This window comes from Triticum aestivum, chromosome 6A (assembly GCF_018294505.1).
Source record: "Triticum aestivum cultivar Chinese Spring chromosome 6A, IWGSC CS RefSeq v2.1, whole genome shotgun sequence".
NCBI classification, from domain to species: Eukaryota; Viridiplantae; Streptophyta; class Magnoliopsida; order Poales; family Poaceae; genus Triticum; species Triticum aestivum.
This window is the reverse complement of record NC_057809.1, coordinates 7,036,745-7,052,990: the sequence shown is the minus strand read 5'-3', so window position 1 is coordinate 7,052,990 and position 16,246 is coordinate 7,036,745. Positions and strand designations below refer to the sequence as shown.

Below are 16,246 nucleotides of genomic sequence, written 5' to 3'. Positions count from 1 at the left end.
CACCATACTTTTATACAATGTTTAAATGCTATAAGATAACTAAAATAGTAGCAAAAACTATTAATTAAATACTTTTAAATAATAAATAATTACACAACTATTTTAGATTAGGTAGCTAGTTAATGTGGTAGTGGCATATTTGGTAACATCAAATTAGGTGCCATTTTGGTATTTTGCTAAATCAAAAATAAAAGGAAACTAAGCTAAAACAGAAAGGAAATAAAATAAACAAAAGAAAAAGAAAATACAAAACAGAAAAACAAAACTAGCAAAAAAAGGAGAAAGAGAACCCCCCCCCCCAACGGGCCAGTCGGCCCAGTTGCTAGCCTGGCCGGTCCAGGACGCCCCCCCCACTCCCCCATAACCCCCCCGTCGACCGAAACCCTAAATCCCCACTCCCCCACTCGCTCGCTCCCCACGTCGCCCGCTCCTCCTCGATCTGAATCGGGATCGCCCCGATCCCGCCCCGCCCGCGACCTCGACAACTTGCGCGAGGATTTCTGGAGTGAGCGAATTCAGCGGATAACTTAGGACCTGCTGATCTTTGGCAATCCATGGACCATACAGTGGATTCGGCTCAATGGCCGTGGTCTTGTCCGCCTTGGCGACCTCCACTGTTTTCGGCGGCGCTGCATCGCTGCCGTCGAGAAGACCGGTCACCTGCGCGCCTCGCAGGGCCGGCAGAACTTGTGCCTTCCATAGGAGGTAATTCCCCCTCGCGAGCTTCTCTGTTGGAGGAGCGCCGAGGTTGAGGCCGACGACGCTGGAGCTCATGATGATGACAAAGGAAGGGCGCTAGGGTTCTGGTTGTTTGTTGTGTCGCTAGATGATAGGGAAGAGACTAGCTCGGATACCATGTAAGATTTGGTATAAGCGTTCCTACTCCTTGAGGGAGCCGCATCGTATGTATTTATATTGGGGCGAACGTGCCTTGCGGTAGCGTACAAGTCCAGATATAATACCGATCTGGTTCGGTTTAGGAGATGGGATAGCTACGGGAGGAGAAAGAGATAGAGATAGGTTAAGATTACATAAGATGAACAGCTCAAACTCTAACACCGCCCCACCCCCTCCGACGCGATCCAGGGAGGAGAGCCTCCGCCACCGCCGTCGGCTCCCGAGCTTAGCCCGGTGGCGTCCTCCGGCGGCGGCGGAGGGAAGGGAGGGAGGTGGTAGTGACCCTGGCGGCTAGGGTTTGCGGAGCCGCCCGGTTCGCCCGAGATGGGGGCAACGCGGGGGCCTGAGAGTTGCGGGGCCTGGGAGTTTATTTAGCATGTACAGGCTCTCGTTTATATCTATCACCACTTTTTTGCGGGTGATTATCTATCACTACTAGTAAGCGTATGCATGTAAGGGCGCTCGTTTACTTTTTAAATTTGTTAGTCATAGCTAGCAACAATTACTCCTTCCTCCACCCCATACATATTCTATGGTTCAATACCATTTAGCAGTATCATATATCTTTATGACTCATGTACAATAGGCTTGACATGGTATCATGCAGTCAACTCAATATGTTGTCGCTAAAATTGCTACCAATCGCACACAATTGTGCTGTAAGATGCTTCGAATCCAAAGCATCTCATAGGAACAAGCATGGTTTTCGAAGAGAATGTGTGATGATTGAAGGTGAAACTGCAGTTACTACGTCGTTTGACCTTCAAAACATTTCTACACTGATCATAAGCCATTAAATGTTTAAGTTAAAAATGGGCATTTTCCAGGGTTCGTTTCTTCTTTTTAAGATGTTAATAGATTTCTAGGCATTTATTGTATATAATAGAAACTTGAACCGTAAGTACCTGGAGTAGTCCTGCAAAATGTGTTCAAAAATCATATTGATATTCTTGACCATATGGTTAGCCCTCCCCAAAAAATGAAGGTAAATTTAAACCAGCTGAATGACAAGAGTCGACCACAAACATGAAGCTTATTGGATTTCGAAATGTAAAATATACAAATATGACTGGAAAAGCCCGAAACCTAGGATGGTGTCATGAAATGACCTCAATATGTTGTAATTAAAATTTTAGCCGACTTCACAAAACTTATCATGTAAGCTGCTTAGAAATCAAACCTGGCATTCAAAGGGAATGCGTGATGATTGAAGGCCAATGACAGTTGCTTCGTCATTTGACCTTCACAAAAAATTTATGTTCCACGTTCAAATTTGGTATTTTTTTTATGATTCAATCCTTCTTTCCGGAGTCCTTAGGTGGATTTCTAGGCATTAAATGGATATAATGGAAATTTGAACTGCAACTGCATGGAGTAGTCCACAAAAAAGGGTTGAAAATCATATGAATGTTTTTGGGTATATTTTTAGGCCACAAACAATAATTGGGCTGAGTGGCAAGAGTCGACCACATACATGGAACTTATTAGATTTTAAGTCGCAAAAAATGAAATTATGATTTGAAAAACCTGAACCTGGCATGGTGTCAAGAAATGTCCGCAATATTTTATGGTTAAAATTTCAACCGATTTCACTGAAGTGGTGATGTAAGGTGCTTAGAAACCGGAACATATTAGAGAGACAAATGAGGTTTTCAAAGGGAATGCATGATGATTGAAGGCCATGTGACAGTTGCTCCGTCATTTGACCTTGCAATTTTTTTTCTACACTCAACATACATCTACATGTTTCATGTTAGAATTTGGCATTTATAGGGTTCGTTTCCTATTTTTAAGTCATTAAGTTTTATTCTAGCCATTTTTAAATGGAAATGGTGGAAATTTGAGTGGCAAAAGTTCGTGGACTAGTCCATCAATATGGGTCGTACAATCATATGTTTGTTCTTGGGTACATTTGAGGAATGCATGTATAAAACAAAGGATTGGGAAAAGTATGCCTTTTGCAAAATTGAGTGTTTGGTTCACAGGAATAGGAAAACATAAGAATCCCAGTGAAGAGAGTCAAATCAAAGTAAAACCTGATGGAAATCAATACTTAACATGTTATTATACTAGGAAGGATCTTAGTCTCGTTCCTCGTGTGTAGGAATTTGAAAAGAGCCCCGAGTTAATTGTAAAATTTTCTATGTTTTTTCCTTCTAAGATTGTGACGAAAGGAAAAATTTCCTCCATTTTTTCTTTGTTACATTTCTTTGAAACAAGGCCTTGAATGTGCCACCATAAGAAAGATTTCTGTTCTTATGTCTTCCCTTCACTTTTCGTTTAAACCAAAGGAGGCCTTATTGTTGCACTAAGGATCTCAGTCTCGTTCTTCGTGCATAAAAGAATTAAGAGAAAGGTCTAAGTGGGTTATCAAATTCTTGTGTTTTTCCTCTGAAACTGAGATTATTTTTCCTTAATTTTTTTCCTTTGCTAGATTCCTTTGAATCAAAGGTTTACATAGTGCCGCCGTACGAAACATTATTCCTTTAAAGCAACGGTGGCCTCTACCAAAGGTCTGATAGCACCAGGCATCCCTAGGCCCATGTTGGCACAAGAAGGAGCTTGACCACAGACCAACACAACGCGCCGGACAAGTTCTGGCCACCAAACCAGGCCCCAAACCGCCGAGGTAGCACCGTTCAGCTGTGCACTTGGGCGATGGTGTGCGTTACACGGGCAACGAGATTATTTAAACAGCAGGTCGGGAGCATCATCGATCCTTGACGATGGCCATGGACACGTTCTACATCTCCCACGGCTCACCCACGCTCTCCATCGACGACTCGTTGCCGGCGCGCCACTTCCTCGAGTCGTGGGAGCGGGCCGGTCTCGCCGGGCCGCAGCCGCCGCGCGCCATCCTCATCGTGTCCGGCTCTCGGTGCAGACGGACCGCGACGGCGCGTACCACTACGACCTTGGCAAGGCGCTAGCGCCGCTCCGGGACGACGGCGTGCTCATCGTCGGCTCCGGCAGCGCCACACACAACCTGCGCCGGATCCTGCGGACGTTCGCGCCCACCAGCGACGAGCCGGTGCCGGAGTGGGTGGCCGGAGTTCGACGCCTGGCTCAGAGAGTCTTTACTCAACGGACGGCACGACGACGTGAAGCGGTACGAGGAGAGGGCGCCGTTCGCCAAGGTGGCGCACCCGCGCCAGACCACTTCTACCAGCTGCACGTCGCGCTCGGTGCAGCCGGGCCGGAGGCCAAGGCGGAGCTCATCCACCGCAGCTGGTCCAACGCCACGCTCTCCTACGCGTCCTACCGGTTCACCACCAAGCAGGAAGATACACTGACAACTCTTGTCTGCGATTAAATCCCCACACACAGCAAATGGGCAAGTGCAGTCTGTTGGAACAGTGGCAGAGGCAGAAGTAATTTCCACGTGTGACGGAGTTTATGAAGAAAAAAACATGTTTTAATAAAATTATGCATGAACTCACTCGAATACTACATATACTAGTAAAATGTTTGTGTGTTGCCTCCACATTATAATGGTTTAGCATCAATCATGTCTAACAAATATCTTTAGAATACTTATAGACATTAGATGGTATTGTCGATTCTATTTACCGTTAATCAATTCCTCATCCTCCATCAACCCCTCTCTCCTCTAAAAAACAAATACTTTGATTAACCTCATAGAAATAAATCCAGTGTATAGAGGGAATAGAGGGGAGGACGTACATGAGTGAGTGGTTGTAGCGGGCCGATTTTCCTCCTATTTTTCATCAGGGTAACGGTGCCAAAGGCGCCGCCATTGCTAGGCATAACCGATAAGAGGCTAGTTCTAGGGTTTCCCCTTTGAGCACAAGCCCGAGTACTCCATGGAACACCCAATCGAATTCGTCATGTGCTATCTCCTCCACTTGCAACGAGCCCATAGGCTGCAAACACGCACTGACCTGACGGCGGGTGAGCATGCACACATGAGCAGGCAACTGAACCGCTACAAGAGCTGCTCACCACAACACGATAGACACTGATGGAAGAGGAAGGTCACTCGCACCACTGAAATCCCGATGGGATGCTCAAGAGGCCATGTACTATCTTCTGAGGGGCAGCTGATGGCTGATCTGAATTCGACAACACCACCATGGGTAGCCACAAGCTCCATCGTCTTTGCCCACGAAAGCCCAGATCCACGGCACAACACCTCCTTGCCGGCGGCGCAGGCGACGACTGCGGCAACCATTACTTGTTCACCAGCACATCCCATCCAACCCCTTTGTAGGAGAGGGGCCCCACCAACCGCGTCGGGCTACCGTGAACCGGCTCTCCAGGACAGGATGCAGGACATCAGCGGCTCCCTTTCCTCTGCCGCATGGAGCGCCCGCCGCATGAGTGACGGCGATGCCAGGGAGAGGCAGATGCACGCAGGTGTTGCAGCGAGGCCTCCATTACCGCAAATCCATGCCGCCATTGCAACCAGCACTTCCATTGCGTCAAGTTACTAGTGGCACAAGGCCTCACGCTGTCCGAAACGCATCAGGGACGGAGCCCCGCCACCACCGCCGCCGCAGGTTGCAAGGGCCAGCCTGCCGGAGCTGACCAGCAGCGGCGGCGAGGGATGGGCGCACGGAGCATGCCTCCAGAAATGTAGATCGACTCGCCCCCCGTGTCACCCATCCGGACGACGCGGGGGCAGTTAATATTCTTTAGATCAATGATGTATATGACTGAACAATTACGGATGTAAGTTTGAACATGTTTCTTGTTCATTTTGTTAATTTTCTTATCTTATTTCTCTTCCCATACAGGGACTACAATACGTCCTAGATGGCTAGATCACATTGACTTTATTGTCTCACTTGTCTGACAAAATAGGTGGTGATTCATCTATTGTAGTTAAAAATACAATGGCCAGAAAACAAAATTAATTAGATGGAGACAAACTACCGAATTAAGGAATCCTCTGTCACATAGCTAGATTCGATAGGATCGTCATCCTGCTCCTGCCCTAATTGTCTTCATCTTCCTGCTGTTCAAAAGAATCATCGTCCTCATGTTCATCTAGATCAACAGGACCATCTTTGTACTCCTCGTTTTGAGTATCAGAAGAGTTATAAATCCCCGGATCAGACCTGGCAAAACATGGCTCCATCTTGGCCCAGTACTCTTGGTCCACCTCGACGTACCCCCGGGTGATCAAGTCACGGCGGACCATAGCCTGGAACTCCTCCGGATGCATATTGTCATCAACTAGATCCTTTGTCTTATATAGGCCAGAACCAAATTGATGTCGGCACATGTCATGTGAGTGGAATAATCGTCTGCGGGCATTGGGTTGAGGATCCTGTCGATGGCGGCCTCCAGCTCATGTGGTTCTAGCACTACGGCCTCGGGAAAAGTCGATAGCTTCACCTTGACCCAAATCCTCCGTTGCACCTCTGCTTCATCACCATAGTCTTCTTCTTCTTCTCCTTGTCCTTCTTCTCCATAGCGTTGGTAAACCTTGTGTTGGAGATCTTCTTCTCCTTTGCCCTTGTCCTGCTTCTTGTGCTCCTCCTTCTGTTGCTCCTTCTCCATCTTCTTCTCCTGCTGCTTCTATTGCTCCTCCTCCTTGGTGCTCAGGGTCATCCATGTCGAAGAGAGCTGCGGGGAATCTCATGTTCTTCCATACCTCCTTGCCCTCCGCCTCGATTTCTGCCCGGTTGGCCCAGTAGTCGTCGGAAACCTCGAGATATATAGCCCTTTGTGAGTAGATCGGCTTGGTCCCTGGCACGTTCTAGTCTCACGTCTAGTTCCTCCTTTACACTCAGGTGATCCGCGCCAAATATCAAAGCAATGGCCAGCTCATGGCGAGGCTTTCTGCCGTCACGACGGCCGAGGTTGTCAGGGTGGCTTTGCTCCAGGATCCGGTCGATAGCCGCCTCCAGCTGCTCCTGGTCCAGCGCCGTGACGCATGAATATTCTTTCACGCCCCGCCTCACAAACTCTCGCCGTTCCTCTACCGGCATCTCGTCCAGCGGCGCCATGGCGATCGATCGACTTGTTGCAATGAGTCGATCGCCTTGTTGCCACGAATCGATCGGTGTGCTCGTACATATAAGAGCTAGTGTTTATCAAATTTTTTAATTTTTTTAAAAAAGGAAGAGGACCCCGGCTTCTGCATCTGGACGATCCATACAGCCATTTTATTAATTATTCTCGTAAGACCTTACAAAGTCATACAGTAGTAAGACTAAAATCACCATCTAAACAACAATTTTCGCTACTTCTATGCAATTGATGAAGGGGCGCTGATAGTCTGGGCCTAATACCAAACAGACATCGCAGCCAAACCTAAACATCTAAGTCCTGAGGTCCCAATCAGGACGCCTGTCAGATATGGGGCACCTACCAGTCCGGCGCACTTCTCAACCAGGACCCCTGCTAGGCATGAGGCCGCCGCAGACACCTGCCACCAATCCATCTTCAGTGATGTACTGCTGCACCACCTTGCCCCGCCTCTCTGCCATCGACACCACCACGACGCCTGATAACGCCACCCTCCTGCACGAGACCCACGCCACACCTCGGGCACCGAGTCTCCACTGCGCCACGCCGTCGAGAATCGCCACCATTAATGTGCAGGATGAATCACCGCTCCATCAATTATTCCGTCCACTGGTCCCTCGACCCCGTGTACACCTTCAAGAATGACGCCACAAGAGGGAAACGACATAATAATGCCGCCGTCATCCGATCTATTGATTTAGGGTTTCCCCCGGAGGTAGCAGATAGTGGCCTGGAACTTCTCAACAACGATGCATGTTGGGGAACGTAGTAATTTCAAAAAAAAAATCCTACGCACACGCAAGATCATGGTGATGCATAGCAACGAGAGGGGAGAGTGTTGTCCACGTACCCTCGTAGACCGAAAGCGGAATCGTTAGAACAACGTGGTTGATGTAGTCGTACGTCTTCACGATCCGACCAATCCAAGTACCGAACGTAAGGCACCTCCGAGTTTAGCACACGTTCAGCTCGATGACGTCCCGCGAGCTCCGATCCAGCAAAGCTCCACAGGAGAGTTTCGTCAGCACGACGGCGTGGTGACGGTGATGATGATGCTACCGATGCAGGGCTTCGCCTAAGCACCGCTACGATATGATCGAGGTGGATTATGGTGAAGGGGGCACCGCACACGGCTAAGGGATCAATGATCCATTGTCTCTCTATGGGATGCCCCCCTACCCCTGTATATGGAGGGGAGGAGGAGAGGGCCGGCCAAGGGGAGAGGCGCGCCCAAGGGGGGGGGGGGCAATCCTACTCCAAGTAGGTTTTCCCGCTCTTTCCTAGTCCTAGTAGGAGAGGGGAAGGAAAGGGAGAGGTGGAGAAGGATAGAGGGGGCCGGCCCCCCTTACCCAAAACCAATTCGGTTTGGGCCTTGGGGGGCGCGCCCTGATGAAGCTACGTACCTAGGGTAGGGGCATGGACCTGTCCTAAGTGCCCTACTCAAGGACATCCCTAGAAGAAGTCACCTTTCAATCAACTTGGAGGTATCCCACTCGACGGATTCAAGACACTCGACCACGAAGCTATCACTCGACCACGAAGCCAACCACTCGACTGCTAGGAGATCTAAAGTCACTCCGCACGCAAACGGTCGGTCATTAAGTAGCTTTTATGGTCATCATAGCACTTTATTAGGGGCGTTACCAGTAACCCCCATTCTTAATGTACTTTAAACCCTGCATTACTGAGGTCTGGAGGGGCCTGGCGAACCCTATATAAGCCACCCCGTCCTCAGTATCAAGGGTTCGCACCCCTGTTATTCACACACACATAATTCAGTCGACCGCCTCCGGGCACCGAGACGTAGGGCTGTTACTTCCTCCGAGAAGGGCCTGAACTCGCAATCCTCGTGTGCTTACAACTCCTCCATAGCTAAGATCTAGCCTCTCCATACATACCCCCCTACATCACTGTCAGAGTTAGAACCACGACAGTTGGCGCCCACCGTGGGGCCAGGAGTCTTAGCGCCTAGTTGGAGAAGTTGTGATTTTTCCGATCTCTTTGATCATGGTTTCGGGCGGAGATTTGGTGGAGGGCCGCGAGATCCGTCTCGGCGCGCTCTCGTTCATCGCCGACGACTCCGCTTGGCTTCTGGAGGCTCCCCTCGACATCGACGTGCTCCCCGTCTGCGGGGCGACGCACTTTCGCGCATGCGTCCGTGGTGTCCTCCTGCGGCAGCCGTCGACCCAGTATCGGTCGGCTCCCGTGGCATCTCCCCGCCCTGTTTCTCTCCGGCACAAGCGCTCCGGTCGGTCGAGGCTTCAGAGGTGGGTGAGGCATGCGGTGGCCCGCCAGTCGGCCACCCCACAAGTCGCGGCGATCGAGCCCGACGAATCCCTCTACGGCCTGTTCGACCTGTCGACTGGCTCCGCAGAGACCGCATCCGAATGCGATAGCAGTGACCCAGCAGCAGAGGTTGTGGTGATCGATGGGCCACACAGTCCTCCCGGTTTTCCCCGCGCTGACGGAGACGCAGATGGAGGCGACCCGTCGCGTCCCCACGAAGAGTATCTCCCCGAGCCTCTCACGTCAGTGCATCGAGAGGAGCTTCGCCACCGAAACATGGATGCACTCCGCACTCCTATCGTTGGAGAAACCCCAGAGGCCCGGGCCTTGGAGGATGCGCGCTTGGCTAACTTGGCCGAGCGCACTCGACTGGAGAATCTTTAGCGAGCACTCGATGAGAGAGCACGTCAGCGGGCTCCGGAATCCAGTCGACGTCAACTCTTTCCGCCCCCGCATGTATATCGAACCCCGATTCAAAATTTAGCAGCTGCAGCCCGTATAGCAGAGTCAATTCAGCCCTCCTAGTCAGAGGCTGACAGAGGTTTGTTGCAAATCAGAGCGTTGCTCCGGGCAGCAAGAGACCAGAATTCCGCTGTTTCTCAGTCGCGGAACAGGATCCACAGTCGATCCGTTGCAGCGGATACAGTCCAGTCGGCTCACAGCCCAAGATGGCCTCTGAGGCGTGAGGGACATGGAGACCGGCGTGATTAGTACAGAAGGAATGAGCAGTATGATCACCGATCCGATCGTGATGATCGACGTCGAGTGCCAACCCCTCCCCCGAGGAGTGGATCATATGTGCCTCGACAGCGGGATGACAGGCGCCCTCATAGTGTTGGGCGAAGAATTCCAGTCGACCCTAGGGAACCAGGCTTTGATGCAAGATCCATTATCGTTCAAGGTTTGGTTGACAGGAATAGAGCCAAGCCAGCCGCTCCTGGGGAGGCCCTGGCCGTAACCCAGGGAAAATTTAAGGGAAAACCCAAAGGACCTTGGAACCCCAAGAAAGTTAAAGACCAAGATGGAAATGATGTATTGGATCTACCTTGTCACATACACACCAAGAAAGATGAAGAGGGTAAACTCATTTACCCAAAGCATACCACTCGACATTGTCGGCTTCTGATCCAGCAGTTTCAGGGCGAGCAGTCGAAAGATAAGGAAAAGGAGTCGGACAAAGTTGAGGACAAGGAAGACAGTGACGATGGGTACCCCCAGGTCAATTCCATGCTGATGATTTTTGCTGATGTTGAGAGAAAAATTCGACTGAAGGTTATTAACCGTGAGGTAAATATGGTTGCTCGGGCAACACCCAATTATCTGAAGTGGTCCCAGACTGCCATCACATTCGACTAGTCTAATCACCCTACGCACATTGCCACCCCTGGGAGGCAAGCTCTGGTGGTCGACCCAGTTGTCGAAGGCACTCGACCGACCAAAGTCCTGATGGATGGAGGCAGCGGTTTGAACATACTGTATGCAGAAACATTGAAAGGGATGGGCATTCCGATGTCCAGGCTCAGTACCAGTAACATGGAGTCATTCCTGGGAAGAAAGCCGAGTCACTCAGCCAAATTGCTCTTGATGTGGTTTTCGGTGATTCCAAGAATTACCGCAAGGAAAAGTTGACATTTGAAGTTGTAGATTTCCAAAGTGCCTATCATGCTATTTTGGGCAGGCCAGCTTATGCACGCTTCATGGCTCGACCATGTTATGTGTACCTCAAATTGAAGATGCCTGGTCCCAAAGGTGTGATCACTATTACAGGCAATCGGAAGAAGGCAGAAGAGTGTTTTCAGAAAGGCTCAAAGATTGCTGACGCCCAGATGGCAGGGTTGAGCTGCAAGAGTATCAGAAGACTGCAGATCCGAGTGAGTTGCTACGAGCTAAGAAGCCTGCTTCAGAATCAGCTTTTCAGTCGTCCTGTGAAACGAAGGCAGTTCACATTCACCCGACCAATCCAAATGCTGCTCCGACTCACATCTCAACGACGCTCGACTCCAAATAGGAAGAAGCGCTCATCCAGTTCCTCCATGAGAACTGGGACATCTTCGCATGGAAGCCTTCTGACATGCCTGGAGTTCCCAGGGGGCTAGCTGAGCACCGCCTACGAGTCGACCCAAAATTTAAACCTGTGAAAGAACATCTTTGACGGTCCTCCGTCCAGAAGAGGAAGGCCATTGGCGAGGAGGTGGCTCGGCTCTTAGCAGTGGAGTTCATCCGAGAAATTTACCACTCCGAGTGGCTCGCCAATGTTGTCATGGTCCCCAAGAAGGACAAGTCGCTTCGCATGTGCATTGATTTTAAGCATATCAATCGGGCCTGCCCGAAAGATCATTTTCCTCTCCCCTGCATCGACCAGATAGTCGACTCGACTGCGGTATGTGAGCGCTTGTCTTTTCTAGACGCCTATTCTGGGTACCATCAGATCCGTCTGTACGGGTCCGACGAAATCAAAACAGCTTTCATTACTCCGTTTGGGTGCTTCTGTTATGTTACCATGCCATTCGGCCTCAAGAATGCCGGAGCCACGTTCATGAGGATGATTCAGAAGTGTTTGCTCACTCAAATTAGTCGGAACGTGGAGGTATACGTGGATGATATTGTGGTTAATTCACGCAAAGGCTCCGACCTGCTGACTGATCTTGCTGAAACCTTTGCCAACCTCAGGGGGTATGATATCAAGCTCAATCCATCAAAATGCGCATTCGGAGTTCCAGGTAGAAAGTTACTCGGTTTTCTCATTTCCGAACGGGGAATCGACGCCAATCCTGGAAAAATTGGTACTATACTCCGGATGAAGCGTCCTGTGCGTGTACATGACGTTCAGAAGCTTACAGGTTGCTTGGCCGCTTTAAGTCGATTCATATCTCGTCTCGGTGAAAAGGCATTGCCTCTTTGCCGACTGATGAAGAAGTCCGACAAGTTCGAGTGGACTCCGGAAGCTGATGCAGCGTTTGCAGAGCTAAAAGCTCTGCTCTCACCCAGCCGGTGCTTGCTGCCCTAATCAGCAAGGAGCCTTTGCTGCTTTACATTGCAGCCACAGGACAAGTTGTCAGTACAGTACTTACGGTCGAGCGGGAAGAAGAAGGAAAGGCCTTCAAAGTTCAGCGCCCAGTATATTATGTTTCTGAAGTTTTGACTCCTTCAAAGCAAAGATATCCTCACTACCAGAAGCTTGTATGTGGGATTTATATGACCACGAAGAAGGTTGCACATTACTTCTCTGATCATTCCATTACAGTCGTCAGCGACGCTCCACTATCAGAGATTTTGCACAACAGAGATGCAACTGGTCGAGTGGCCAAATGGGCGATTGAACTTCTTCCCCTAGATATCAAGTTTGAGGCAAAGAAAGCTATCAAGTCCCAAGCAATTGCAGATTTAGTCGCCGAGTGGATCGAACAGCAACTTCCGACTCAAGTTCACTCGGAGCACTGGACCATGTTCTTCGATGGATCTAAGATGCTGAATGGTTCCAGTGCTGGGGTAGTATTGGTTTCCCCCTGAGGAGATAAGCTCAGATATGTTCTCTAGATTCACTTCGATTCCTCCAATAACGAAGCAGAATATAAAGCAGTTTTATATGGGTTGCGCATGGCCATTTCACTCGGCGTCCGTCGCCTCATGGTCTATGGTGACTCAGATTTGGTGGTTAATTAGGTGATGAAGGAGTGGGACGTCAGAAGTCCAGCTATGACTGGGTATTGCAATGCAGTGAGGAAGTTAGAGAAGAAATTTGAGGGGTTAGAGCTCCATCACATCCCCCGACTGAAAAATCAAGCGGCTGATGATTCGGCAAAGATAGGCTCCAAGAGAGAAGCCATCCCCAGCAATGTGTTCCTGGAACACATCCACTCGCCATCAGTCCAAGAAGATCCTTTTACAGATGAAGCCCTACAGCCAAAGAGCGCCACAGATCCGACTGAAGTTGAAATTCCGGTAGTGGTCGACCTAATCATGGAAGTTTTGGCAATCACCCCCGACTGGACGATACCGTACATCGCGTATATCCTGAGAAAGGAACTCCTGGAGGACGAAGAAGAGGCTCGACAGATCGTCCATCGATCCAAGGCCTTTACAGTCATAAAGGGACAGTTGTATAGAGAAAGCGTGACTGGAGTCGGTCAGAAGTGTATAACACCAGAAGAAGGTCAGATAATCCTTGATGATATCCACTCGAGGACCTATGGTCATCATGCGTCCCTCGGACCATTGTGGCTAAAGCATACCGGGCGGGATTTTACTGGCCAAGAGCGAATGAAATGGCAAAAGAGATAGTCGACAAGTGTGGAGGGTGCCAGTTCTACTCCAACATGTCACACAAGCCTGCATCAGCCCTGAAGACCATTCCACTCATCTGGCCCTTTGCTGTTTGGGGACTGGACATGGTTGGTCCACTGAGAACAGGCAGGAGCGGTTTCACACATGTGCTTGTGGCAGTCGACAAGTTTACCAAATGGATTGAAGCTAAGCCTATCAAGAATCTTGATGCTTGCACTGCTATCAGTTTCGTCAGGGAGTTAACATTTAGATATGGAGTCCCGCATAGCATCATCACTGACAATGGGTGAAACTTTGATTCGGACAAGTTCAGAGCTTTTTGCGCCTCTCAAGGCACACGAGTCGACTACGCATCGGTCGCCCATCCCCAGTCGAATGGACAAGCAGAAAGGGCAAATGGTCTGATTCTCAAAGGACTAAAGCCTCGGCTGATGCGTGATCTCAAGCTCGCAGCGGGCGCATGGGTCGATGAGCTTCCGTCGGTTCTGTGGGGATTGAGGACCACCCCAAATCGGTCGACTAGACGAACTCCGTTCTTTCTAGTTTACGGAGCTGAAGCTGTCCTGCTGAGCGATCTCCTTCACAATGTGCCACGAGTCGAGCTTTACACCAAAGATGAAGCAAAACAAGCCCGGCAAGATGCAGTCGACCTCCTGGAAGAAGAAAGAGAAATGGCTATGATCCGATCGACCATTTACCAGCAAGACTTGCGTCGATTCCATGCCATAAATGTGAAGAGTCGAGCCTTCCAAGAAGGAGATTTGGTCCTCCGAGTGGATCAACAGAAACCACACAAGCTCGCCCCTACTTGGGAAGGCCCCTTCATCGTCACCAGAGTCCTCCACAATGGAGCATATCACCTTTACAATATCGGTCGCCAGATCGATGAGCCACGAGCTTGGAATGCGGAACTGCTCCGCCCCTTTTACACTTGAATTCTCACTCGGATGAGATGTAATAAGAAAAACTTCTATAGTCTATTTATCAAGGGTGTTACAATTTTTCCTATAATTGCGTATGAAATCCCCCAGTGGGTAGCTTAGCTACGAATCCGTTTTGCCTAAGTTTGTAAAAATAATCCTACCGAGTGGCGAGCCAGACTCCCACTCGGGGGCTTAGCTGCAGCCCAGTGCTTGCCTAAGTGTTTAAAAATCCAACCGATTGGCGAGCCAGACTCTCACTCGGGGGCTTAGCTGCAGCCCAGTGCTCGCCTAAGTGTTTAAAAAATCCTACCGAGTGGCGAGCCAGACTCCCACTCGGGGGCTTAGCTGCAGCCTAGTGCTCGCCTAAGTGTCTAAAAATCCTACAGAGTGGCGAGCTAGACTCTCACTCGGGGGCTTAGCTGCAGCCCAGTGCTCGCCTAAGTGTTTAAAAATCCTACCGAATGGCGAGCCAGACTCTCACTCGGGGGCTTAGCTGCAGCCCAGTGCTCGCCTAAGTGTTTAAAAATCCTACCGAGTGGCGAGCCAGACTCTCACTCGGGGGCTTAGCTGCAGCCCAGTGCTCGCCTAAGTGTTTAAAAATCCTACTGAGTGGCGAGCCAGACTCTCACTCGGGGGCTTAGCTGCAGCCCAGTGCTCGCCTAATTGTTTAAAAATCCTGCCGAGTGGCGAGCTAGACTCTCACTCGGGGGCTTAGCTGCAGCCCAGTGCTCGCCTAAGTGTTTAAAAAATCCTACGGAGTGGCGAGCCAGACTCCCACTCGGGGGCTTAGCTACAGGCCAGTGCTCGTCTAAGTGTTTAAAAATCCTACCGAGTGGCGAGCCAGACTCTCACTCTGGGGCTTAGCTGCAGCCCAGTGCTCGCCTAAGTTTTTAAAAATCCTACCGAGTGGCGAGCCAGACTCTCACTCGGGGGCTTAGTTGCAGCCCAGTGCTCGCCTAAGTGTTTAAAAAATCCAACCGAGTGGCGAGCCAGACTCCCACTCGGGGGCTTAGCTGCAGCCCAGTGCTCGCCTAAGTGTTTAAAAAATCCTACCGAGTGGCGAACCAGACTCCCACTCGGGGGCTTAGCTGCAGCCCAGTGCTCGCCTAAGTGTTTAAAAAATCCTACCGAGTGGCGAGCCAGACTCTCACTCGGGGGCTTAGCTGCAGCCCAGTGCTCGCCTAAGTGTTTGAAAAATCCTACCGAGTGGAGAGCAGACCTCTCACTCGGGGGCTTAGCTGCAGCCCAGTGCTCGCATAAGTGTTTAAAAAATCCTACTGAGTGGAGAGCAGACCTCCCACTCGGAGGCTTAGCTGTAGCCCAGTGCTCGCCTAAGTGTTTAAAAATCCTACCGAGTGGCGAGCCAGACCCTCACTCGGGGGCTTAGCTGCAGCCCAGTGCTCGCCTAAGTGCGAAAAAATCCTACCGAGTGGAGAGAAGACCTCCCACTCGGAGGCTTAGCCGTAGTCCAGTACTCGCCTAAGTTTAAAAAAATCCTACCGAGTGGAGAGCAGACCTCCCACTCGGAGGCTTAGCCGCAGTCCAGTACTCGCCTAAGTTTGAAAAAATCCTACCGAGTGGAGAGCAGACCTCCCACTCGGAGGCTTATCTGCAGTCCAGTACTCGCCTAAGTTTTTAAAATCCTATCGAGTGGAGAGCAGACCTCCCACTCGGGGGCTTAGCTGCAGCCCAGTGCTCGCCTAAGTACGGAACGCATCCCAATCCGCACGGACGACGAGGTGCAAATCGACTGCTACCTTCTCCTTAGGAGCTGCACTACAAATACAAAGTTATTTGAGTGAAGAACAAGTTCCACTCGACAGATAATTCATGAAGATATTCAACGATAAATCAAGTTC

General features: G+C 50.2%; 1 pseudogene; it reads left to right on the top strand.

Annotated features, from left to right (window-relative positions):
• Positions 1–580: 580 nt before the first annotated feature.
• LOC123129266 (extradiol ring-cleavage dioxygenase-like) lies at positions 581–4,280 on the top strand (annotated as a pseudogene).
• Positions 4,281–16,246: the final 11,966 nt, after the last annotated feature.